The sequence below is a fragment of the Chiloscyllium plagiosum genome, unplaced genomic scaffold (genome assembly GCF_037043375.1).
Source record: "Chiloscyllium plagiosum isolate Xiang-an unplaced genomic scaffold, Cpla_swu_hap1 HiC_scaffold_5, whole genome shotgun sequence".
Taxonomy (NCBI): Eukaryota; Metazoa; Chordata; class Chondrichthyes; order Orectolobiformes; family Hemiscylliidae; genus Chiloscyllium; species Chiloscyllium plagiosum.
The window spans coordinates 94,007,714-94,033,298 of record NW_028270143.1 but is presented as its reverse complement, the minus strand read 5'-3'; the positions used below and the strand labels follow the sequence as shown (position 1 = coordinate 94,033,298).

General features: G+C 44.4%; 1 protein-coding gene across 6 annotated transcripts in view; it reads right to left on the bottom strand.

Moving 5' to 3' along the window:
* Nucleotides 1-25,585, bottom strand: part of jcada (junctional cadherin 5 associated a) — a 235,614-nt gene that overhangs the window by 123,407 nt on the left and 86,622 nt on the right. The window contains exon 1 of one of the 6 annotated variants that reach the window (XM_087987474.1): nucleotides 4,024-4,049. The exons of the other annotated variants lie outside the window; for them this stretch is intronic. The gene's annotated coding sequence lies outside the window, so the exon portion shown is untranslated. Of the gene's footprint in view, nucleotides 1-4,023; nucleotides 4,050-25,585 lie in introns of those variants that run through there. 6 annotated transcript variants of the gene reach the window in all.

Genomic DNA, 25,585 nt, shown 5'->3' with positions numbered 1-25,585 from the left:
ATTTAAAGTATTCTCCAAAGATAAAACAACTGTGATTGTACTTATACATCATCCCTAGAATAGAGAGAATTCAAAATTAAATTACATTTTTCATCCCTCCCTTATTATTATCAAGGCCTCTGGAAAGGTTTATTTATGGAGATGAAGGTTAGAAATTCCTTTCTTCACTGCAGATGTATCCCTTCTGTTCCTCCCACAGCATGCAGTTTGTAGGATCTTTTTGTATGAGCCAAATTCATTAAAGGAAGCAAATCTAAGGACAGGACACACACAGAGAATATTGTTCGTACGTATCAGTCTCTCAATTTAAGTTGTAATTTGGTGAAGAGATCCAAATACACAGGGTGGAAGTTTCAATTCTTAGAGGTAAAAGGATTCTGGATTAGTGGTGCTGGAAGAGCACAGCAGTTCAGGCAGCATCCAAGGAGCTTCGAAATCGACGTTTCGGGCAAAAGCCCTTCATCAGGAAGCCCTTCATCAGGGCAATTCTTAGCCCTGCTGAAAGGACATGGCCAATTGCAGGTTGGAAACGCAAATGGTGAAGACAGGGCATCATCATTCCAGAATTGTAGAATCCCTACTTTGTGGAAGCAAGCCATTCAGCCCATTGAGTCCACAGTTCCCTTCCGAAGAGCATACCATCACCAACCTTATCGCTGTAAGCCCAAATTTTTCATGGCTAATCCACCTAACCTGCACATCCTTAGACACTATGGACAATTCAGTTCAGCCAGTCCACCTAACCTGTACATCTTTGGACTGTGGGAGGGAACCGGAGCACCCGGAGGGATGAATGTGCAAACTCTACACAGATCATCACCCAAGGATGGAATTGAAGCCAGTTTGCTGGTGCTGTGAGGCAGCAGTGCTAAACACTGAGCCAGTGTGCCGCCCAATTCGGTTTCCATGTTTCTTCATCAATCAAGAGACCAGGCCAAGACTGCTCAGCCTGACCTATTTCCCAAGGTCTGCAAAGGTCTGAGGTGAGGTGACGTTTCCTAAGGCCAGGAAGAAGAGAGTAGCCTCTCTATCTGATCAGGTGTGGATGGATGAGCTGAGGAGGTCAGCAGCAGCAGTGTGACCTGTCCCACCTGGATACTTTGTACCAAGGATCCAAAGTATTTCACATCAAAACATTGCATTTACCTACTCTGTTTAAGGACAGATGAAAATCTTGGGAGGAGGAATTGCCACAAGTGTCATCAGGTCTGCTGTGTCCGGCGATCATTGGCAATTTTTGTCCCGATTATGGGGCAGGAGCTGAGGCAGACATGAGGGTAATTTCATGTTGCCAGTTAGTGTGCAAGTTTACCAGCACTGTCCACCTTTACTAGAGGTTGGATTGGGGCAGAATCAAGACATTAGAAGGTAAATTAAAGCAATTCATGAATCAAACTGGAAAATTCCAGTTACCTAACGGGTCCCATGCAGTGTCAGAAGCTTTACAGCTACCTCTATGCAATGGTACAGCAAGGGTCCAGATTGACCTAGAGGCATTACCCATTCCACTTGCTGAGCCACAGCTGTAACTATTGGCTGCCCTATGCAGGGAACCCCTCTCCAGAATGGTGGTCTGGCACCTCTGGCTGTATTCTTTAAAGTGTTCAAACTGCTCAGATGGTTCTTCAAGATGAAAGCACCCTCTCTCTCTCTCCCTTACCTACAGTGAACGCTACAGCTACTTTCTGCTTTAAGGGCCATCTACATTCCTTCCAGTTTTGAGAGCCCTCTGTCATTTCTTGACCAATCTGGGCAAAATCATCAGGTGACTTTTCCAAACAGCTTATGGGATGGAAACTCCTTATGATGCCAATGTCAGGACTCTGATCCAGAATGCAAAATCCTTCCCAATAGCTAGGGGTTTCCTTGCTGTTGCCTCACCTCTTCCTGCATGGCTTTGCAATGTATACATCTATTCTACCATGTGGTGCTATGTCACACCATTGGAATGTCATCACTGTATAACATGTGACCTGAAAGTATAAAAATCTCATACTCTATCTTACCCTGAGATCAATTGAAATATGACATGCGACTAAATATATGCTCAATGCTGCTTTATTGTAATCTAATATCTATATCAATATCATAAAAGTTAATTTATAGTTAAATTAATAAATATCTGTTGGATTCTTCAATACCACAATTTCTGTGTCCTGTTTTTTATGCTATGTGGGATAACATTGCTGCATCAGATAAAAGCCTTTATAATAAAAATAAAATACTGTGAATGCTGGAAATTTGAAATAAAGACAGATAAAATATCTTGGTGGAGGCAAAATCATATCATTTCATGGAATGTCTTCCCAAACGTGTACGGATTCCTTTGAGGAATATTGATTTCCTTCATGAATGCTGCTGGGAAATGAATAACTCTTTATCTCATCATTTCTAAGCTGTTTGCCAACTTCCAATTACAAGCCCCTCATTTGTCACTCAAGGTGAAAGCTGTCATTTTGAACCCTACAAATACAGCTGATTAATTAAAGAAGATTAGCAACAAAGCAACAGAAAAACTTCAATCTTCCATTCCTTGTAAAGGGTTCCATTCACATTCATGGGTAGTCGAATGATTTTTTTAGAATATAAAAGGTGCTCGCCTGGGATTATTCTGAAGGTCATTTTGTTCTCATTGTGTTTTTTCTTTTAACTTAACCAGCAGACTGATCAAAAAATTTCAGCTTTTCCAGCTGAGTACCACTCAGAGGAGATGGGTGGCTGTAATGAAACCTGCAGAAACCCCATGGAGCGATTCAATGAGGCAGCTAATAAATATCTGAGACAGAGCACTCCTGACTGACCTGCTGAAAGTCTTTGCTGGACCACTCGTGAAACCAAACCCAGAAACCTGACAGACTGGACAAGGTCCTGCAGGTAGAAACTTGTCAGAAAGGAGGTGGGGCATATGGAGTATACAAAGCCAAGAAAGTCACTCAAGCAGAACAGAAACAAACCGACTGGCTGGCTCAGGAGCTTAGAAAGGGAGTAACAATGTCATTAGCACAATAGCTGTTTCAGTAGCAGTCTATGAGATGTGGGAGACAGGTCTAAAGAACAGAACATCTTTAAGAAGTTGCTAAGATCCAGGGCTTGCCGTTCAGTGCACCAGTCACGAAAATGGCACGTATCAAAAACCCACATCTGGACTACAGACGCTGCCAACCTCCTGTGAATTATACATCTATTGCTCTGCTCATGAAATCCCACACCAATCAGGACAATCAGTAACCACAACAGTTTCACACACTGTAGCACATCTGGCTTCTTCCTTTCCACACATCTCTGGCTAGCCTTGGCCACAGATGGGAAAAGGAAAACTCACTGACAACCATGGCGTCAGTCTTCAAGGCACCTTATCTCGAGCTTTCAGGGGGTTTAGTATTAGCACTGGTGGACTGCTTAAGCCATTGAAGATGTTTTTGAAAGGAACTCTCCACAGGCTTGCCAGCTGCCTCCTTACAGATACACATTCTGGTTACAAATCAGAAGTACTGTAATGAGTCACATACTGGGTTTCCTTTAATGACAGACATATCTGATTCATTTGCATCATAAGCAAAATAAGCAGCTTCTAAGTCTTAAACACTGAAAAGATTAGCTTTGCAGCTATTGACAAGAGCAGTTCAAAGACATAAGAAAAGCTGTCTCTGATTTCTTTAGTAACTTTCTGCTCTTGCAGACTATTATTTAATATCCACAGTCATATTAAATCATATTAGTCAAAGTTTAAAAAAATTATGATAAAGCACAACTGAAAGATTCTGAAAAGGTTCCGGATCTAAATTAAATGACATCTCTGTGCTTACTTTAAATAGCAAAATATTGGTTGAAGTTTAAATTACCCAGTAAACTTGTGAGGGCAAAGGATTACCATCCCAGTTACTGTAGTTTCAGTTTGACAAGACAATCCAGACTCGCTCAAACTCCTGCCTGAATTTGCAGAAACACCCCAAATGCATGTGGATTAATCTCAATGCAATTTGACTGCTGGTTTCCTGATGTAAACAGAACAGGGTCACTTACTTATTCGAGCTCATCTCAAGCCCTGGCTGCCTGCTTGCTGTGCTTGGGTACGGTAATAAAACACTGCATGAAGCAACTGCTGAGCATGCTCAGTGGAGACAACCATTCATAAAAGGAATTGTGGCTGGATTTGCTGCTCTCACCAATTCAGTATCTCTGAAGTGGCGCAAGAGCTGACAGAAACGACATTTAGCTGATGGTATTTTCCTCTCCTCCCTGTACCTTTCATCCTTCACTTAAAATTAAAGCAGTGCTTCCTCTGACAGGACAAATTGCAGGATCTAGTGTAACTCAGCTTCATTATCACATCACAAAATACTTAAGGCACATGAAATAGCTTACCCAAGAGGATTAGAATTTAAATGCCACTCTTGGGCTATCTCACTTATTATAAACCAGGGACTTTCAAGATTCAATGCACATACAGTGAGAGGTACTTCAGAAATTTTATTTGGGATTTTAGATGGAGCCAATACAAGATATCAACTTGCATTTGCTAAGAATTGGAGTAAAAATCGGGCAGGGCTCCCTTTCCTATTCAGCCCTGAGGTGAGCTTCAGAAAATTCAGTACAGTAGTGAAAACTGACCGATACTTCCGCACCAACATCAGCTGCCTCCACTTCCACTGTCACTAATACTGAAACCCTCATCAATGTTTGCATCATTGTTTCGAGTTGATTTCACCAGTATCCTCTGGCCTTCTAATCTGTCCTGCATCCAAATATCAACTTCATTAGAATTTTACCACTTATATTTCACCCTTTGTCTATTTTCAAGCACATCCTCATCAACCTTCAAGGCTGATTCCTGCTCTGTGTTTTCTCGTTCAGTAAAAAGTGCTGGAAGGGCGCATTGCTGTTTATGTAGCATCCAGCAACTTTGGGTGGAAATTGGGGAATTACACTTCATTGTGATGTTCCATGGTCAAATAGCCTGTTAGATTCACCAGGAAGGCTCATGCTTGAAGAAAGACCAGTCAAGCAAGCTGCTGAAGAGCTACCAATACCCAGGGAACTTTGCACAAGCAAGGGCCAGTGTTTCAAGAAAAGAAAGACTTGCTTTATGTAAAGCCTCCCCATGACTACACAATATATTAAACCGCCTGACAACTTATAACGCAAAGTGTAGCCATTGTTGTTGTCTGATGAACTTATTCCATAGCTGATGTCAGAACCATGGGTGGATTGAGAACTGACGTGGTGAAGGACCCAACTTTGTTGAGATCCTTCAACAGACTGCCTTCATTTTCTGTTACCAATTGAGGTGATGGAATGGCCAGCCTATTCTAAAGAAGGAGGGATTCCTGATCAGAGGGAGCAGAGCTGGGATGACAATGACTCACTGGGATATGGCTCCTCAGGCTACAGCAACCACAGGACTGGAGGGGAGACGTGGGAAAGTTCTCACCAAAACTCTGTCAGTCTCTCTCTCTCTCTCTCTCTCTCTCTCTCTCCCTCTCTCACACTTATCTGGAGGTGCTGCTGTTGATCCTGAGTGGCTGCAATCTCTTTCAAGGACACAAAGAAGGGAAGGAACAACGTCTCCAAATGGTGAAGATAGAGGCAGCAGACGAAGTCAGGGGCTGGAGTGTGGCACATTCCAAACCACTGTCGATTCATCCCCATCTGATCCACTGTGAAGGGCATATTGTTTCGGAGGAGAAAGTGAGGACTGCAGATGCTGGAGATCAGAGCTGGAAATGTGTTGCTGGAAAAGCGCAGCAGGTCAGGCAGCATCCAGGGAACAGGAGAATCGACGTTTCGGGCATAAGCCCTTCTTCAGGAATGTTGTTTCGGAGGCTGTAGATCTCAGTAGCAATCTACTCAGAGAACTTGGTCCTCCTCAAGCACTAGTACTCAAACATGTCAAGATCTTCCGATCTTCTGTCTGTCGACCTTGTGTTAGAGGGCTCACATCCTTCCATCTGGATCTCAGTGTCCAACCCCTTTGTAGGGGCTGAGGAGATGGCACCTGCTACTAGTGTTGCTGTACCTAGTGTTCTTCGTCAGGTGAGCAAGGTCAAGCTGGAGAATCTGCTCCAATGTCATGCAGAAGTCTGGCAGCAGCACAGTTGCAGGGAATGAAGAGCTCGACTTGTCAAGTGCTTTCCAAACAATTGCCAATCACCCTTTAAGTACTGAAAGCGCTTACTGTCATAACTGCAGCTCTTCAAATTCACCGGTGAAACCCTTCCCAGCCACTGCAGAAACACTTACTGCTGTGCACTTACCTCAGTGAGTTGCCAACAGATCATTAAGCCATAAGGCCATAAGTTATAGGAGCAGAATTAGGCCATTTGGCCTATCAAGTCTGCTCTGCCATTCAATCATGGCTGATATGTGTCTCAGCCCTATTATCCAGCTTCCTTCCTGTAAGTCTTGATCCCCTTACTAGTCAAGAACCTATCTATTTCTATCTTAAATACACTCAATGACTTGGCCTCTGCAGCCCTCTGTGGCAATGTGTTCCACAGATTAACCACCCTCTGGCTGAAGAAATTCCTCCCCATGTCAGTTCTAAAGAGTCACGCCCTTCACTTTGTGGCTGCGTCCTCAGATCCTAGTCTGTCCTACTCATTGAAACATTTTCTCCACATCCACTCTATTCAGGCCACTCAGTATTTGGTAAATTTCAAGCAGATCCCCCCTCATCCTTCTAAACACTTCAAGTACAGACCCAAAATCTCCACATAAAAAGCCCTTCATTCCCGACATCATTCTTAAAAACCTTCTCTGGAGCCCCTCCAATGCCAGCACATCCCTTCTTATATACAGGATCCAAAACTTTTCACAATATTCCAAATGTGGTCTGGCCAGAGCTTTATACAGCCTCAGCAGTACATCCCTGCTTATCTCACCTTCTTAAAGTGAATGCCAACATTACATGTGCCTTCCTAACTACCAACTGAACCTACATGTTAAGCTTAAGAGAATCCTGAACTAGGACTCCTAAGTCCTTTTGTACTTCAGACTTCTGAAGTATTTTCCCATTTAGAAAATAGTCTACATCTCTATTCTTCCTACCAAATTGCATAACCTCACACTTTCGCACATTGTATTCAATCTGCCACTTCTTTGCCCACTCTCCTAGTCTGTCCAAGTGTTTCTGCAGCTGCCTCACTTCCCAACACAATCTGTCCCCCACCTACCTTTGTGACATTTCTTAGCTTAGCAACAATGTCCTCAGTTCCTTCGTCAAGATCATCAATGTATAACAAAAATAGCTGTGGTCCCAACAATGACCACTGCAGTACTGCACAAGTCACTGGCTGCCATCCTGAAAAAGACTCCTTTACCACTGCTCTGTTTTTTGTCAGGCAGCCAATCCTTTATCCATGTCAGTACCTTACCCATAACACCATGGGCTCTTATCTTATTTAGAAGCCTCCTGTGTGGCACCCTGTTAAAGGCCTTCTGGAAATCTAAATAGATCATGTCCACTGGCTCTCTTTTGCCTAACTTGCTTGTTAACTACTCAAAGAATTCTAACAGATTTGTCAGACATGATCTCCCCTTTACAATGTTGTGCTGATTCAGCCCTATTTTACCATGCACTTCCATCCTTAATTAGTGTGAATGGAAGGTTTGAGTTATGAAGAGAGCTTAGTAAGTTGGGACGTTTTACATTGGATCAAAAAAAGGTTGAGGGATGATCCTAATGGGATTTATAAAATCATGGGGGCTGTAGACAAGGTGGATAGGAGAGGGCTTTTCCCTAGGGTGGGGATGTTCAAAACTAAGGAGGGATATCTTTATAGAGGGTTATTACATGTGTCATTTTCCAGTGCTCTGGCTCCAGTGATTAATAGAATATAGAACATAGAAGATAGAAAGTACAGCACAGAACAGGCCCTTTGGCCCATGATGTTATGCCGATGGTTAATCCTAATGTTAAATAAAATAACTTAACTTACACACCCCTCAACTCACTGCTATCCATGTGCATGTCCAGCAGTCACTTAAATGTCCCTAATGACTCTGCTTCCACCACCACTTCTGGCAACTCATTCCATGCATTCACAACTCTCTGCACAAAGAACCTTCCTCTGATGTCCCCTCTATACCTTTCTCCTAATATCTTAAAGCTATGACCCCTTCATACCAGTCAATCCTGCCCTGGGGAAAAATCTCTGGCTATTGACCTTATCTATTCCTCTCATTACCTTGTACACCTCGATCAGGTCTCCTCTCTTCCTCCTTCTCTCCAGAGAGAAAAGTCCGAGTTTATTCAACCTTTCTTCATAAGGCAAGCTCTCCAGTCCAGGCAGCATTCTGGTAAACCTTCTATGCACCCTCCCCAAAGCCTCTGTATCTTTCAGGAGAAAGTGAGGTCTGCAGATGCTGGAGATCAGAGCTGGAAATGTGTTGCTGGAAGAGCGCAGCAGGTCAGGCAGCATCCAGGGAACAGGAGAATCGACGTTTCGGGCATAAGCCCTTCTTCAGGAAATGATTTCCTGAAGAAGGGCTTATGCCCGAAACGTCGATTCTCCTGTTCCCTGGATGCTGCCTGACCTGCTGCGCTCTTCCAGCAACACATTTCCACCTCTGTATCTTTCCTATAGTAGGGCAACGAGAACTGAACACAATATTCCAAGTGTGGTCTCACCAGGAACTTGTAGAGCAAAACCTCGCAGCTCTTAAACTCGATCCCCCTGTTAATGAAAGCCAAAACGCCATATGCTTTCGAAACAACTTTATCCACTTGGGTGGCAACTTTGAGGGATCTATGCACTCGAACACCAAGATCCTGCTGTTCCTCCACACTGCCAAGAATACTGTCTTTAATCCTATATTCAACATTCGAGTTCGACCTTCCAAAATGCATCACTTCGCACTTATCCAGGTTGAACTCCATCTGCCATTGCTCAGCCCAGCTCTGCATCCTGTCTATGTCAGGCTGCAGCCTGCAATAGCTCTCGATACTATCGATGGCACCTCCAACCTTTGTGTCATCTGCAAATTTACTAACCCACCCCTCAACCTCCTCATCCAAGTCATTTATAAAAACTACAAAGAGCAGAGGCCCAAGAACAGAGTCCCGAGGGACCCCACTCAACACTGACCTCCAGGCAGAATACTTTCCATCTACAACTACTCTCTGCCTTCTGTCAGCCAACCAATTCTGAATCCAGATAACCAAGTCTCCCTGTATCCCATATCTCCTGACTTTATGAATGAGCCTACTATAGGAAACCTTACCAAATGCCTTGCTGAAGCTCATATTCACCACATCCACTGTTCGACCTTCATCGACCTGTCTTGTCACCTCCTCAAAGAACTCAATAAGATTTGTGAGGCATGACCTGCCCCTCACAAAGCCATGCTGACTGCCTTTAATCACGCTATGCTTTTTCAAATAGTCATAAATCCTATCCCTCAGAATTCTTTCCAAAACTTTACTGACCACACACGTAAGACTGACTGGTCTGTAATTGCCAAGGATTTCCCTATTACCCTTCTTGAAAAGAGGAACAACATTCGCCTCCTTCCAATCCACTGGGACAACTCCTGTGGAGAGTGAGGAGGCAAAGATCTTTGCAAGTGGGTTAGCAACCTCCTTTCTCGCTTCCTGGAGCAGCAAATCTGGTCTGGCCCTGGGGACTTATCAATCTTAATGTTTTCCAAAATTTCCAGCACATCAACTTCCTCAATCTCGATCTGGTCAAGCCTGTATCCCAGTTCCTCAAAGTTCTCATTCACAACGAGCTCCCTTTCCTTAGTGAAAATCGAAGCAAAAAACTCATTTAGGGCATCTCCTATCTGCTCAGACTCCACGCACAAGTTCCCTCTGCTTTCCTTAATCAGCCCTATCTTCTCCCTGATCATTCTCTTATTCCTCATGTATGAGTAAAATGCATTTGGGTTCTCCCTAATCCTTCTCGCCAAGCCTTTTTTGTGCCCTCTCCTGGCTCTCCTCAGTCCAATTCTGAGCTCCTTCCAAGGAAGCCTGTAATCCTCTAAAGCTGTGCTAGACCATTGCATCCTCCACCTTGCGTAAGCTGCCTTCTTCCTTTGGACAAGAAGCTCCTCTGTTCTCGTCATCCCAGGTTCTTTAATCTTACCCCTTCTTACCTGACTCAGAGGAACAAATTCGAGCATCACTCGCAACAACTGCTCCTTAAATAGTCTCCACATGTTTGATGTGCCCTTTCTGTGGAACAATTGCTCCCAGTCTGTACTTCACAACTCCTGTCTGATAGCGTCATAATTTCATTTTCCCCAATTAAATATCTTCCCTCAGTAACTGCTCCTTTCCCTCTCTAAGGCTATGGAGAATGTGAGGCAGTTGTGATCACTGTCACCAAAGTGTTCTCCCACCGTGAGATCTGATACCTGTCCTGGCTCATTGCCAAGCACCAAATCCAAAATGACCTCTCCCCTTGTCGGTCTGACTACATACTGAGTAAGGAAACCCTCCTGAACACACCTGACAAAAACGGCTCCATCCAAACCATCTGCACCAAGGAGGTTCCAGTCAATATTGGGAAAGTTGAAGTCACCCATAACACAACCATGCTATATTTGCATTTTTCCAGAATTCTTCAATCTCTCTACTGCTATTAGGGGCTCTGTAGAAAATCCCCAATAAGGTGGCTGCTCCCTTGCTGCTCCTAACTTCCACCCATACTGACTCAGTAGACAAACCTTCCTCAACAAGCTTCGTTTCTATAGCTGTGATGCACTCTCTGATTAGCAATGCTACACCCCCAGCTCTTTTTCCACCCTCCCTGTTATAGAGTCATAGAGATGTACAGCATGGAAACAGACCCTTCGGTCCAACCCGTCCATGCCGACCAAATATCCCAACCCAATCTAGTCCCACCTGCCAGCACCCGGCTGTTTAAATTATCTATTCTATGCTGGTCTATTTTGTGATATCACGGCTGTTACGAGTTGTTCTGAATATGCTGAGAGGTAGGATGGTTGAGAAAAGAGCATAGAAGGGGTTAGGCAGCGAGTTTATTACGATATGCAAGAAATCTTGCTAGGCTTTGGAGGTGAGAATGTCTCCAAAAAATGCAGGAAAATTGATAGTTGAAACACCACCATCTGCAGTATCCCCTCCAAGCCAAACACCATCCTGACTTGGAACTTCTTGTTCTTTTTAAATGTTCTAGACTCTGGAACCTCAAGCAACCATTCCTGTCCCTGTGAAACCCATGTCAGCATTATGGCCACAACATCGTAGCCCCAAGTACTGATCCATGCTCTAAGTTTGTCACTCTTACTTCAGACACTCCTTGCGTTAAAGCAGACACACTTTAACCGATCCCTTTGTTTCATCAAGTGAGAAACCTTCCTGATAGATTCACTACATCCTGTCACTGCCCTGTCTGCAACTGACCCCCTCTCAGACATGTGGCTCTGATTCCCACCCCCCTGCCAAACTAGTTTAAACCCTCCCGAATCACACGAGCAAATCTCCCACCCAGGACATTTGTGCCTCTCCAGTTCAGGCGCAACCCGTCCTTCATGTTAAGGTCCCACCTTCCCCAGAAGGTATCCCAATGGTCTAAGTATCTGAAGCCCTCCCTCCTGCACCAGCCTCGCAGCCATGTGTTAAGCTGCATTCGTTGACTGTTCCTTACCTCACTATCTTGTGGCACCGGTAGCAAACCTGAGATCACTACTCTACTCGTCCTGCTCTTCAGCTTCCAACCTAACTCTCTGTAGTCACTTTTCAGATCCTCAATCGCTTTCCTGGCTATATCACTGATGCCAATATGTCCCACGATTTCTGACTGCTCACCCTCCCCCCTTCAGAATCCTGTAAACCCGATCGGCGACATCCTGGACCCTGGCACTGGGGAGGCAACATACCTTCTGGGAGTCATTCCTGACCACAAAATCTCCTGTCAATCCGTCTAAATATTGAGACCTGACAACTATGGCTACCCCCTGGTAGGCCGACCCCACCAGCAGTATCCAAACCGCTATACTTATTGCTGAGGGGAACAGCCACAGGGGATCCCTGTTCTGACCGTCAGTTCCCTTTCCTGCCCCTGACTGTAACCCAGCTGTCCTTATCCTGTGTCTGAGGAGTGACCACCTCCCTGTACATCCTCACAATTTCCCCCTCAGCCTCCCGGATGATTTGTAGTTCATCAAGCTCCAGCTCCAGTTCCCTAACTTGAGCTGGAGTTGGGTGCACTTCCCATAGATGTAGTCGGCAGAGACATGTGCAGTGTCATGTGCAGAGACATGCAACTGCCCTAATATCCATATCTCGCTACTCTGAAAGCCCGCACAGGACTAAACAAAGGAAGAGAAAAAAAAAAGAGAAACCTGAACATTTTCCAAGTTTACAGACTCTTAGTAAGGTTAGAGGAGGTTAGAGGAGGTGGGTGGGAGGGAGGCCCTACCGTGTAGGGTCTCGGGTTTCGATCTCACCCACTTAAAAACTTCCCAGCAGCCCTCATTTCTCTCTGCCCTCTCTTCTCACTGCTATTTTCAAAAAAAATGTTTTATACTCACCTTCCCAGCAGTCCTTTACTCCTCCCTCGTACCTCTCGGCAAATGGAGGTCCCGACGCCTGTGATAAGTTTTTAAACTGTTATACTCACCTTCCCAGCAGATCACCACCCAAGCCTCTACAACCTCCTTGGTTATCTCCTTCAGAACCCTAGGGTATAATTCAGCTGTCCTGGATGATTTATCCAGACCTTTCAGATTCCCCAGCACAATATCCTTAGTGATGGCCACTACACTCACCTCTGCCCCGAGTTTCTTGGATTCTGGTATGCTCCTGGGGTCTTTCACTGTAAAAGCTGTGCAAAGTATCTATTCAGTTCATCTGCCATTCTTTTGTTCCCCATTACTACTTCTCCAAGCTCAATTTCCAGCAGCCCAATGTCTAATCGTGACTCTCTCTTCCCTTTTGGATCTCTAAAAGGACTAGTGCAATTTTCAATTATATTACTGCCTACTTTACTCTCATATTTCATCTTTTCCCCCCTTAATGCTTTTTTAGTTATCCTTTGCTGGTTTTAAAGGCTCCCCAATCCTCTGGTATTCCACTAATCATCACCACAATGCGTGCTTTTTCTTTTATTTCTATGCTGTCCCTGACTTCACTTGTCAGCTGTGGTGGCCTCACACTTCCCTCAGTATGTTTCTTTGTTCTTGGCATGAATTTCTGCTGTGCCTCCCAAAATACCCCTAGAAACACCTGCCATTGTTGCTCCACCGTCTTGCTAGGCTCTCCCTCCAATCATCTCTGGCCAGCTCTTCCCTCATGTCTTTGTAGTTATCTTTTCTCAATTATAATAGAGTGACAACTGAATCTAGCTTCTCCGTCTCAAACTGCTGGATAAATTCTATCATATTATGGTCACCTTAAGATCAAGGAGCAGGTGCTTACCCTCTAAATCCAAAATTGAGGAGTATGTTTTTTTTTTCTCTTTTTTTCTTCCTTCTTTTTTTTACAGAGGTACAAATTACTCCATCTCTTCACTAAGCATTTATCTTCTACTCTTTCTCTTATCTATCTTCCCACATGTTACAGGGGTAGCAGTAATCAGTATTAACCTTTTCTAGTTGTTAAAACTCTCCAAGTGGTAGAATTGAAGATTTTGTTTTTAACTGACTGAATTATTTATCTTATAGATCTAACAAATTTCAATCTTGCCTTCAATCTCCCCCTGGAAAAGCCTGGAAGAGTATGGACAATGCTAGGATCCTTACTGTCTGTCAATTTCAGGGATTTAATTCCTGAACCAAACCCAGTCCCCTTGACTGTAAAACAAATCATTGGTGAGGTCAGAAATATGGTAGCTAATTTACACTTAAGATCCCATCTTGACATGGGCAAAGAATCTGTTATTTCAGTGTGATTGGAATGAAGCTTGGTCAGGGCACTGGGGACGTTTTTATGTTCTTCTTCAAATCAATGCAATTGGATCTTTTACAACTACCAGGACCTCAGTTTAGCATCTTAACCAAAAGACAGCTCCAGACAACAAAACCATCCCCCTGCTGGACTGACCTGGAATGTCAGCTTGGATTGTCATTCCTCTCAAGTGACTGGGGTGAGGCATAGCAGAGAGATCCCTGGGCTACAGCTAAGGGAGAGATAAAGGGGAACGCATACCAGAGTAGAGAGTCTAATGAACAGGAAACTAATGTCACAAAATATTATTACTGAAACTTAAGAATTGAAGCAATGAAAAAATATCCAAAATATCCAGAAGCTAGATTCAGTTGTCACTCTATTATAATTGAGAAAAGATAAGTACAAAGACATGAGGGAAGAGCTGGCCAGAGATGATTGGAGGGAGAGCCTAGCAAGACGGTGGAGCAACAATGGCAGGTGTTTCTAGGGGTATTTTGGGAGGCACGGCAGAAATTCATGCCAAGAACAAAGAAACATACTGAGGGAAGTGTGAGGCCACCACAGCTGACAAGTGAAGTCAGGGACAGCATAGAAATAAAAAAAAAGCATGCATTGTGGTGATGATTAGTGGAATACCAGAGGATTGGGAAGCCTTTAAAACCAGCAAAGGATAACTAAAAAAGCATTAAGGGGAAAAAATATCTCAAAAATTACCTGCCATGACAATATACACTTTTAGATGCATGTTGTGGTCTCAAGTTATGTACTATGTAGAGGCTCCAACATTCTTGCCATCACATGGCTGATCAGGAATGTTTCCCACTCTTACGACTTGCCATTGGTATGTGTTGGAAGGATTTGCTAGTTGATACTCAACCTGTTTGATCATATTACAAATGCTGTCAAATCCTGGAGTTGGACTTCAATCTGGATTTTCTAGCTCAGAAGCAGGCAATTGCCCACTATACTTGAAGACCTCAAAGACATCTTGTAAACCTATAAAACAGCTATTAAATCAAAGGTAAAGGAGGGACTGGGCCAACAGCTAAAGGTGACCTTAGCCAATTTGGTCATTTTGGGAAGGTTGCAATTGGAAATTACAGAAGGAAAGGAGACTCAACTTGCCTCAGCTCTGGAATTGTTATCTCATTGTCAGTAAAAGAAAGTTTGAGCTTTCCCTAATTCAGAGGCAAGGTGAATAAGCTGTAAAGGTCCAGTTGTGCCATGTCAGGGAACACTGCCTCAAGTCTCCTCTTCTTTAAGAGCTAAAGCAACTGATTCAAAGTTTAGATAATTTTATCAGGCTCACTTCAAATGTCCAGACAACTCCACATTTTACGATACTCTGACAGCTGTACAGAGAGCAGAAATCAAATCACATGGCAAAAGTATTTTGAAACCAGCTATCTGAAGTGCCTCTTCCTTGCACTGCCAGTCTGTCTACAGTTCAGTAGTTTTCAGAATCCTGACCCACTTGTTATTGAATAGTAATCTCTTATGGAACTCCTACACTGTTTTAAGATCAATTCTGTATTAAATCTGTGTCACATGCTATATAACAGCAGGGCACAAAAACCCGTGACAACAGATTAGCTAGAGGTTTATCAGTCACTTCAACCTTAGACTGGTTATCCTGCAACTTAACCAAAAGCTCCATAAACCAAAACATCTTTGTAGAGCCTTTTCATTTAAGCCAAGTTTATCTCCATGACATTTACTGTTGCGATTGGCCTGATTACAATTATCTCCAGCTGTTTTTTAGACATCCTTTAATGGTAGGATAATAAAACCCTTAGGAATTGTCTACAGACCCCCTTCAGGAGCAGATAATGTTACAGAGCAGGAGAGCTGAAACAAAGAGAGGAAAGTCAGACCAGTGTATGTGTTTTGCCAGTGTTCCTTTGAAAAGACATGTGCCGATTTAGTCGTGGCTGTGAAGAGCTGTGTAAAAACAGTTTGAGATAATCGCTGTCAGGCCAATTACAATGACAAATGTCATGAGATAAATGTTGCTTCAAAGAAAGAGCTTAACAAAGACATTTTGGGTTTATCAAACTTTTTGTTAAGTTGCTGGATGACCAGCCTGCAGTTCAAATGATTACATGCACATTAATACCACTGCCAAATTCACGGGGAGCCTATTTTATGGGAGACCCAGGTAGATACCTGAAGTAGGCATTAGTAGGGGCTGACCAACAGCTAAAGGTGAACTTTGAGAATTTTGGTCACTTTGGGAAGGTTGCAGTTGGAAATTACAGAGGGAGAGGAGACTCTGCTCGCCTCAGTCCTGGAATTGTTATCACATTGCCATTAAACTCGTTCTTGTTTGTACAATTTTATTATTTTCTAATTGGTTATCACATTTATCTCCAAGTAACCACAACTATGCTTCACAAATAATTCATTGGCTGTGAAACATTCTATTACATGCTAACAATATAAAAGTTGCTTTATATTGGAGGCTCTTTCCCTGTTTTCCTTTTTGAATGTGAAATTGAGCAGATCATTGTGAACTTCTTGAACTGTAGAGAAGAGTCCAATGTGTTGGTACAGGCATCAGGGGATGATAATTCAGTTGTGTCTTTTTCTCCAACTAGAATTGGCACAGGGAACTAGGCCTCAGGCTTCTCCTTTGGTAGTAATAGCCTCAGGTAAATGTTAGGGTTTTAGGGGAGAGGGGGTGTTGGGAGTACTGATGGAGGATAACTAGAGGAAGAGGTGTTGGAGTTGTGATGTGCTGCTGTGAGACATGGTGCCGGGTACAGGGAATAACACTGTCGGGCTACAGTGCCAACTGAAGAATCCTGAGAGCCACATGCCTACCAAATTCACAAAACCCATTTTCAGTGATTGGTCATAAAAAGAGGTTCAGACTGTTACACGGGTAAGGAACCAAACCAACATTCCCTCTAGTTATCTTGTCGATTTATTGATTGATTCATTGTCACATGTGTGGCACTTTCATTTGAGTGCATACACCCTTTAAATATTTTTATGGGGTTGCACTGCATATTAGCTTACAGAAACTGGCTTGTACTCAGTCTGTCTGAGAGATTTCAGATAGCAGTGCAGCTTAGACAGAACATTGGACCTGATGCCTGTTCATTATGGACACCTGGGCAGTAACCCAATCTGATTTTAAGGTATATATTTCTTAGGTAACCCTTGAAGCATAGTTCCAAAATTGATCCTCCCAGCTTATATCTGTAAAAGAAGACACACTTCAAGTTTCTAAACATCAGACCCCACTTAAGTTTTTCAAGAATTATTGCTTCAATAAGAATGAAACGCTACTGCACTTTCCCTTATAACTTCTTTCCTTTCAAAGTGATCTATTTGATATAGATCATTATTTCTACTAATGCCACCCATTGCTTCCCAATGATCCAATAAAGTAAGATTTCAAAGAAACAAATTGGTTGTTCCTTTGCCAAACGTCAGATGATCAGGATGGAGTGCACAACACAACTTGAATTTGTTGTTCTTGGAGGTGTGTGAGGACAGTTCCTGTTCAAAATACACAGATGGTAAAACCTGATTTGTACCATATAAACTCATGCATCTTATCCAAATGTTGTGCTGTAAGTTGTCCTTGGATGTCATTATCATACACCATGATGCAATGAGAGCTCAGTGAAGAGAATGGGAGGTAATGGTTTTATTATGTTTTTTCTCCCATTCTCAGTATGCCTGTTTTGATAAGCTTGAAAATGATATAACCCAGGAGCTGTAGCCCAAACCCCTGACAGTCATCATTGTGATTACTTGTATGTAGGTGGCCACTCTACCGGGGCTCACTTGTGCTCCTATAAAAAAGAACACAGCGAAACTGTGATGGTTGGGTGAGGAGTACATGCCTGTAAAATGTGTGTCTGTAAATATTCATTAGAATAAAGGTTGGTTCCAATTTGATCCTTTACTGCTTCTGGATTATAACACTGTCTGTTTCAGTCCCAAATCTTTTAATTCTCCTTTTCTTCTCCTTCCTGATTTACCTATTTGCAAATGTTAACAGAGTATCTCCATTATCACGAACACAGCCAGTGCATTCCTCTGGTTCGTAGCTGGGAAAGTATCAGAGACAGTCATTAGGTGAGCTGGCTGATGCTGTTCCTGCTCTCAGCAGCTTTCCTGGAATGGATTGTATTCCATTGAAATAGGCAGAAGATGAAATAAATTAAGGCCCAAATCAATAATCATTTTATCCCAGCACTGCAACGTTTCCAGTGCTGCACAGAACAGGAATGGGTTTGAGTTGGCTTTGCAGTCAATATCTGAACTGTGACTCAGTTGGGAGGTCACATTCTTTGCTAAGAGCAATTCACAAAGGGGACCTGATCCCAGGCAGCAGGCAAAATCTCATCACTTCATTACTGTGCGGCAAGTGGCCACCCTGCTGCAAGGGCAGCTACTTCCTTCATCATGATGGCACCTCCATGACCAGACGGCACAGAGTGTGAACACAGAGAGCCCAGATTGTGAACAAAGATAGCCCAGACCGCGAGCACAGACAGCCCAGACTGTGATCATAGACGGCCCAGACTGTCAGCACTGACGGTACAGAATGTGAACACAGATGGCCTAGAATGTGAAACAGATGATCAGACTGTGAACACCAACAGCCCAGACTGTGAACACAGGCGCCCCAGACTGTGAACACAGATGTCCCAGGTTGTGAACACAGATGGCACACATTGAACACAGAGGGCCCAGATTGTGAACACAGACAGCTCAGACTGTCAGCACAGACGGCCAGACTGTGAACACAGGCGGCCCAGACTGCGAACACAGACGGCCCAGACTGCGAACACAGACGGCTCAGACTGTGAACACAGATGGCTCAGACTGTGAGCACAGATGGCCCACATTGTGAACACAGACAGCCCAGACTGTAAGCTCAGACAGCCCAGACTGTAAGCAAAGACGGCCCAGACTGTGAACACAGATGGCCAAGACTGTGAGCAAAGACAGCCCAGACTGTGAACATATACGGCCCAGACTGTGAACATATACGGCCCAGACTGTGAACATATACGGCCCAGACTATGAACACAGACGGCTGAGACTGTGAGCACAGATGACCCAGACTGTGAGCACAGACGGCCCAGACTGTGAACGCAGACGGCGTGGAATGTGAACACAGACGGCTCAGACTGTGAACACAGACGGCTCAGACTGTGAACACAGACAGCCCAGACTGTGAACAGAGACAGCTCAAATTGTGAGCACAGTCAGCCCAGACTATGAACACAGACAACACAGACCGTGAACACAGATGGCCCAGACTATGAACAAGGACGGCCCAGATTGTGAACACCGACGGCCCAGACTGTGAGCACAGACAGCGCAGACTGTGAGCACAGACGGCCCAGATTTCCAGCACTGACGGTACAGAATGTGAACACAGATGGCCTAGAATGTGAACACAGACGATCAGACTGTGAACACCAACAGCCCAGACTGTGAACACAGGCGCCCCAGACTGTGAACACAGGCGCCCCAGACTGTGAACACAGATGGCCCAGGTTGTGAACACAGATGGCACAGACTGTGAACACAGAGGGCCCAGATTGTGCACACAGACAGCTCAGACTGTCAGCACAGATGGCCCAGACTGTGAACACCGATGGCCCAGATTGTGAACACAGATGGCCCAGACTGTGAACATGGACGGCCCAGACTGTAAGCACAGTCAGCCCAGACTGTAAGCAAAGACGGCCCAGACTGTGAACACAGACGGCTGAGGCTGTGAGCACACTCAGCGCAGACTGTGACCACAGATGGCCTAGAATGTGAACACAGATGGCCAAAACTGTGAGCATAGACATCCCAGATTGTGAACACAGACAGCCCAGACTGTGAGCACAGATGACCCAGACTGTGAGCACAGACGGCCCAGACTGTGAACACAGACGGCCCAGACTGTGAACACAGATGGCCCAGAATATGAACACAGACGGCTCAGACTGTGAACACTGATGGCCCAGACTGTGAACACTGATGGCCCAGACTGTGAACATTGAGGGCCCAGACTGTGAACACCGATGGCCCAGACTGTGAACACTGATGGCTCAGACTGTGAACACAGACGGCTCAGACTGTGAACACAGACGGCTCAGACTGTGAACACAGACAGCTCAGACTGTGAACACTGATGGCCCAGACTGTGAACATTGAGGGCCCAGACTGTGAACACTGATGGCTCAGACTGTGAACACAGACGGCTCAGACTGTGAACACTGATGGCCCAGAGTGTGAACACTGATGGCCCAGATTGTGAACACAGACAGCCCAGACTGTGAACACAGACAGCACAGACTGTGAACACAGACAGCACAGACTGTGAACACTGATGGCCCAGAGTGTGAACACAGACGGCCTAGAATGTGAACACTGACAGCCCAGACTGTGAACTCAGCTGACCCAGACTGTGAACACAGACAGCCTAGAATGTGAACACTGACAGCCCAGACTGTGAACACAGCTGGCCCAGATTGTGAACACAGACAGCCCAGACCCTCAGCACCGATGGCTCAGACTGTCAGCACAGACGGCCCAGATTGTGAACACAAATGGCTCAGACTGTCAGCACAGATGGCCCAGATTGTGAACACAGATGGCTCAGACTGTCAGCACAGACGGCTCAGACTGTGAACACAGATGACCTAGACTGTGAAGGCAGACAGCAGTCTGACAGACCAAGCTGAATGTAGCTCCTTGTGCTGAACCGATACACCTCATGTGATGCGGCTCCTGAAGGTGACTTGTTAACCTCTGCCAATGCTTGAGGTCATTTCTGAAATGTCTTGTTTTTCTGGCTTTCCAACCCAGAATTCATTTGATATTGAGATCACTATGATAGCAGCTTAGCTTAGTCATATGATTGAAGGACAATAGTGGAATGAGGAATTTTGACGTTTTTTTGTGTCAAGACGCACATCTCTGAGAGAAAGATGGATGAAGGCAGTGTCAGGCATGTTACATTTATTGTCCCATAATCCATTGGCAATTATAGTTGATGGTCCAATATGTACAATATGACTGAACCAAGAGATCAGAGAGTATGGAACTTCTGCTAACAGGAACTAATGTCTGCAGGGACTGGGAAGGGGAGAACAGAATTAACAGGCAAAAGAAGGATGGCTGCTGCCTAAATGCGACAGGGACATGAGGAAAAGGAAAGCAATTAGTGCTTCCTGCTCTTCAAGTGTGGAAGCAGCAAATCTATTTTTAACATTCGACATGTCTGAAATAAAATGTATTGTGACAGTACCAGCTTTACCCTTAAAATTAATAGCAGCAAAAGAGCAATGCAGGAATCAGTAGCACCAGGTTTTACAAGAGCAATTTCCTGCTAGACTACATCTGGTATTGTAAAAGGATGTTTGGTGCAAAGCTCACTGGCAGCCATCTGTATAGCATTTACATTGTAGCTCGGTAAGGAGTAGCCATCACAAGTGCAGGAGAAAGACAGGAGGAGAGGATGGCTCAGGACATGAGCAACTTCCATTCTGAGGACAGATTGAAGATGTTGGGGCTTCTCTTTGGAGACAAGAAATTTGAGAGGAGATCTGATAGAGGTTTTCAAGATCCTGAGTGGGTTTGATTGAATGGATGGAATGAAGCTGTTCCCATTTGAAAAAGGAACGCAGGGCATGGATTTAAAGTGATCTGCAAAAGAAGCAAACGTAAAACCTTTTTTTCACTCAGCATTTAGTTGGGGTATGGAATAGACTGGCTGCCAGTGTGGTGAGGGCAGGTTCAATGGGAACATTTAAGAGGGCATTCGATGATTTTTTGGCTGGGATTCATGTGCAAGGGTTTGGGGAAAGCAGGAAATTGGCACTACTTAGTGATGCCCATTTGAAGAGGTCATGCAGGCATCTGGCGGGAACCCATAGAGTGTGCCCTATTATTGATGCCTATGTCCAACATGGAGGTCCTTTGGAATAAGTGGCGTGCTCACATTGACAGCTAGACACTCTGATTTCCATCTCGCGATCACTTAGTACCTTGGGTTGTTTGGTCCAATTGTTAAAATGGAAAATTGATTATTAATGAGGTGTCAATAGAGCATTGAATAAGCAATAGTCCCTCTTAATGGTCAACTCACCACTGCCTAGTGACAAACTCACCTCATTCTCAGCAAAATCTTTAAAGGTAGGCCTTTTCGTCAGATTCTGCTGCAAATCTCAATGTAGCACTTTCACTCTGAGCCCTGTAAGATACTGCCCTCTCTCCTTTTTCTTATAGCCTTCAGTTTGTTTGTAATAAAAGTACTGGGTGAGGGAGAAAAGGCTGATGGTTTCTCCAGTGCTGTTGAAGGGATGTGACGCGACTTTAAAGCTATCAAAGGAGATGAGCTAATGTGGGAAAAATGGTGTTGAGATAAAATGTCAGCCATGATCTGAGTGAGGTAGGCTTGAGAGGCTGAATGGTCTAATCCTGTTCTTATTTCCCACATTCTTATCAAGCCTCCAGTCATAAAACTGATCACAGATTTTAAAAAATCTTGGAATTTATTTGAAGCTACCTCGAGCTCAAGAAATCAACTCCAGGCTCTCAGTTCAAGTTATTTTAAAGATAAAAGTCTAACAAAGGCCAGCTAGCAGAGCTCCACTGTGTTCTTGTTCATGTTTAATTGGTGAAGGTGGAATTGGATTACAATTCGGGCAATTTTACCACATGCCATCCCTTCTTGGCTCAATCCACTCAAATCAGCTGTTTTCTCCCCATCCCTAATATTTTTCTTAGTAATAGATGAAAGTCTTTCAGAAAATGAAGCTCAAGCATTTTTTTTTTAACCTGCAGGGTTTCTTGCAAAAGTGTGCAAAAAATTAAGCTTCCACTTTGAAAGACGCTAGAAGCGATTGGAAGGTTTGAGAATCCTAGACCTTCCTCTGAGAGCTGCCAGGATGCCACAGAGACATACTGGAAACAGATTAAAATAAAGTTCACTACTGTGAGTGGACCATAATCCTGGATATCTCCATGCATGCACTTGCTCCCTGAGGAACAGTAATCAGGGCATTGCTGGTATTAGCGGACATTGAGCGAAAACATAAACGAAACCTCCAGGCTTTAATCCGCCTCTATTAGTCATGCTTCTGTCTGTGCCTGTTGCATGGAGTGCTGATTGAGGTGCTCCCCAGGGCAATCAGAAAGAAGTGGCAAGCTCTGGCTGACTATTTTCAGAAGCAGGCTCTTAAGCACAATTCTGGCTTCCTTTCTTTATTGGCAAATATTGCAGCATCTCATCAAACACACAAAAGAGCTAGTCACTGATTGAGGGTTGAAAAAGTGTACTGGAGCTGCTTTGAAGACTGAGTGATGAATTCTTTTATCTGTGATGCAGCCTATGCTCTGCATGGTGCATTCTGAGCTACGGAATTTGTGGCAATCTATCTGTTGCCTGCACCCAGCACGAAATTCTTTTAAATTTAAAAAGCAAACAAGAGAATGCTATTTGTACAAATGGATACATTTTATAATGGATAATGCAGAGAGAACAAGATTAGCTGCTTATAAACCTGCAGAAATGAAGGCAGGGATTGGTAAAGTGCTCTGTTATCAGGAGCCAACATTTTATGGTAATGACACTAAGTTAGTAATCCAGTAATGTTCCGGGGATATGGATTCAAATCCCACTTCAGCGACTGGCGGAATTCAAGCGCAATTCATAAAGATATTCTCAGTAATGGTGTGCCTGAAAGTCTTATCAATTTAGGGGCAGCATGGCGGCTCAGTGGTTAGCACTGCTGCCTCACAGCGCCAGGGACCCAGGTTCAAATCTAGCCTCGGGTGACTGTCTATGTGGAGTTTGCACATTCTCCTTGTGTCTGTGTGGGTTTCCTCCCACAGTCCAAAGATGTGCAGGTCAGGTGAATTGGCCATGCTAAATTGCCCATAGTGTTAGGTGCATTAGTCAGAGGGAAATGGGTTTGGGTGGGTTACTCTTCAGAACTGAAAAATGTGTTGCTGGAAAAGCGCAGCAGGTCAGGCAGCATCAAAGGAACAAGAGAATTGACGTTTCGGGCATGAGCCCTTCTTCAGGAATGAGGAGGGTGTGCCAAGCAGGCTAAGATAAAAGGTAGGGAGGAGGGACTTGTGGGAGGGGCATTGGGAATGCGATAGGTGAGGGTGATAGGCCGGAGAGGGGTTAGGTGCGGAGAGGTCGGGAAGAAGATTGCAGGTCAAGAAGGCGGTGCTGAGTCCGAGGGTTGAGACTGAGAAAAGGTGGGGGGAGGGGAAATGAGGAAACTGGAGAAATCTGCATCCATCCCATGTGGTTGGAGGGTTCCTAGGCAGAAGATGAGGCGCTCTTCCTCCAGGCGTCGTGTTGCCATGGTCTGGCGATGGAGGAGGCCAAGGACTTGCATGTCCTTGGCGGAGTGGGAGGGGGAGTTAAAGTGTTACTCTTCAGAGGATCGGTGTGGACTTGTTGGGCCAAAGGGCCTGTTTCCACACCGTTGGGGAAATCTAATTAAATCTAAAAAAAACCCATCTGGTTCATTAATGTTCCTTTAGTTAAGGAAATTTTATCCTTCTCTGTTCTGCCTGTACATGTGACTCCTAACTGCTCCGCACTGGCTTATAATATTCAGCTCGTCAATTCTTCATACCTCACACTTTCCCACATTATATTCCATTTGTTAAGTTTTTGCCCACTCGCTTAAGCTGTCTGTATGACTTTGCAGACTATTGGTGTCATCTTTGCTGATAGCCTTCACTCCTTGAATTATTGCAGCCTGTGCAGAGGAACCTTGATTATCTGAACAACACAGGCGGGGAGTACTTTGTTCAGATAATCGAATGTTTGGATAATTGAACATTCGGATGATCGAATGCCAGATAATTGAGGTTCCTCTGCCCATGCAGCCACAGTGCTGTTCTGAAGGTTTTCCAGAATTTGGACCCAGTGCCAGCAATTTTATGGGCGGCACGGTGGCACAGTGGTTAGCACTGCTGCCTCACAGCGCCGGAGACCCGGGTTCAATTCCCGCCTCAGGCGACTGACTGTGTGGAGTTTGCACATTCTCCCCGTGTCTGCGTGGGTTTCCTCCGGGTGCTCCGGGAGCCTGCAGGTGGGGGTGTTCCCATGTATCTCTTGCTCTGGTCTTTCTGCATGGTGGAGTTTGGGAGTATGGAAGATGCTGTCAGTGAAGTCTTGGTGAGATGCTGTGGAAGTTTAGGGGAGTTTCTTATGGGACCATCAGAAGCATTAATGCCCTCCCCATCTGATTGATACTATTTTAAACAACTTTTCCTGAGTGTTTTTTTTAATTAATGCACAGAAAGCAGTCCATTTTAAGATAAAGTTTTCTGCAGAACTTGGCAGAATTGCAACTCAACTTCCTGTTGCTTAATTCCTCGACCAAATGTAAAGTCTGTTGTTCTCGGTTGTAACAGCTTTTCTTTATTCTCCCAGCATCCACAAATCATTGAAGGAAGAGAATTCTAGATTTCTGGAGCGCTTTGTGTAGAAAACATGCTTCTTGGCTTTGTGCTGAATGACAGAGCTTTTACTTTAATCATATAGATTTAGATTAGATTCCCTGCAATGTGCAGCAGGTAGGCAGCATCTGAGGAGCAGGAAAATCGATGTTTCAGGTAGAAGCCCTTCATCAACACATTCCTGATGAAGGGCTCCTGCCCGAAACATCGATTTTCCTGGTCCCTGGATGCTGCCTGACCTGCTATGCGTTTCCAGCACCACTCTAATCTAGGACT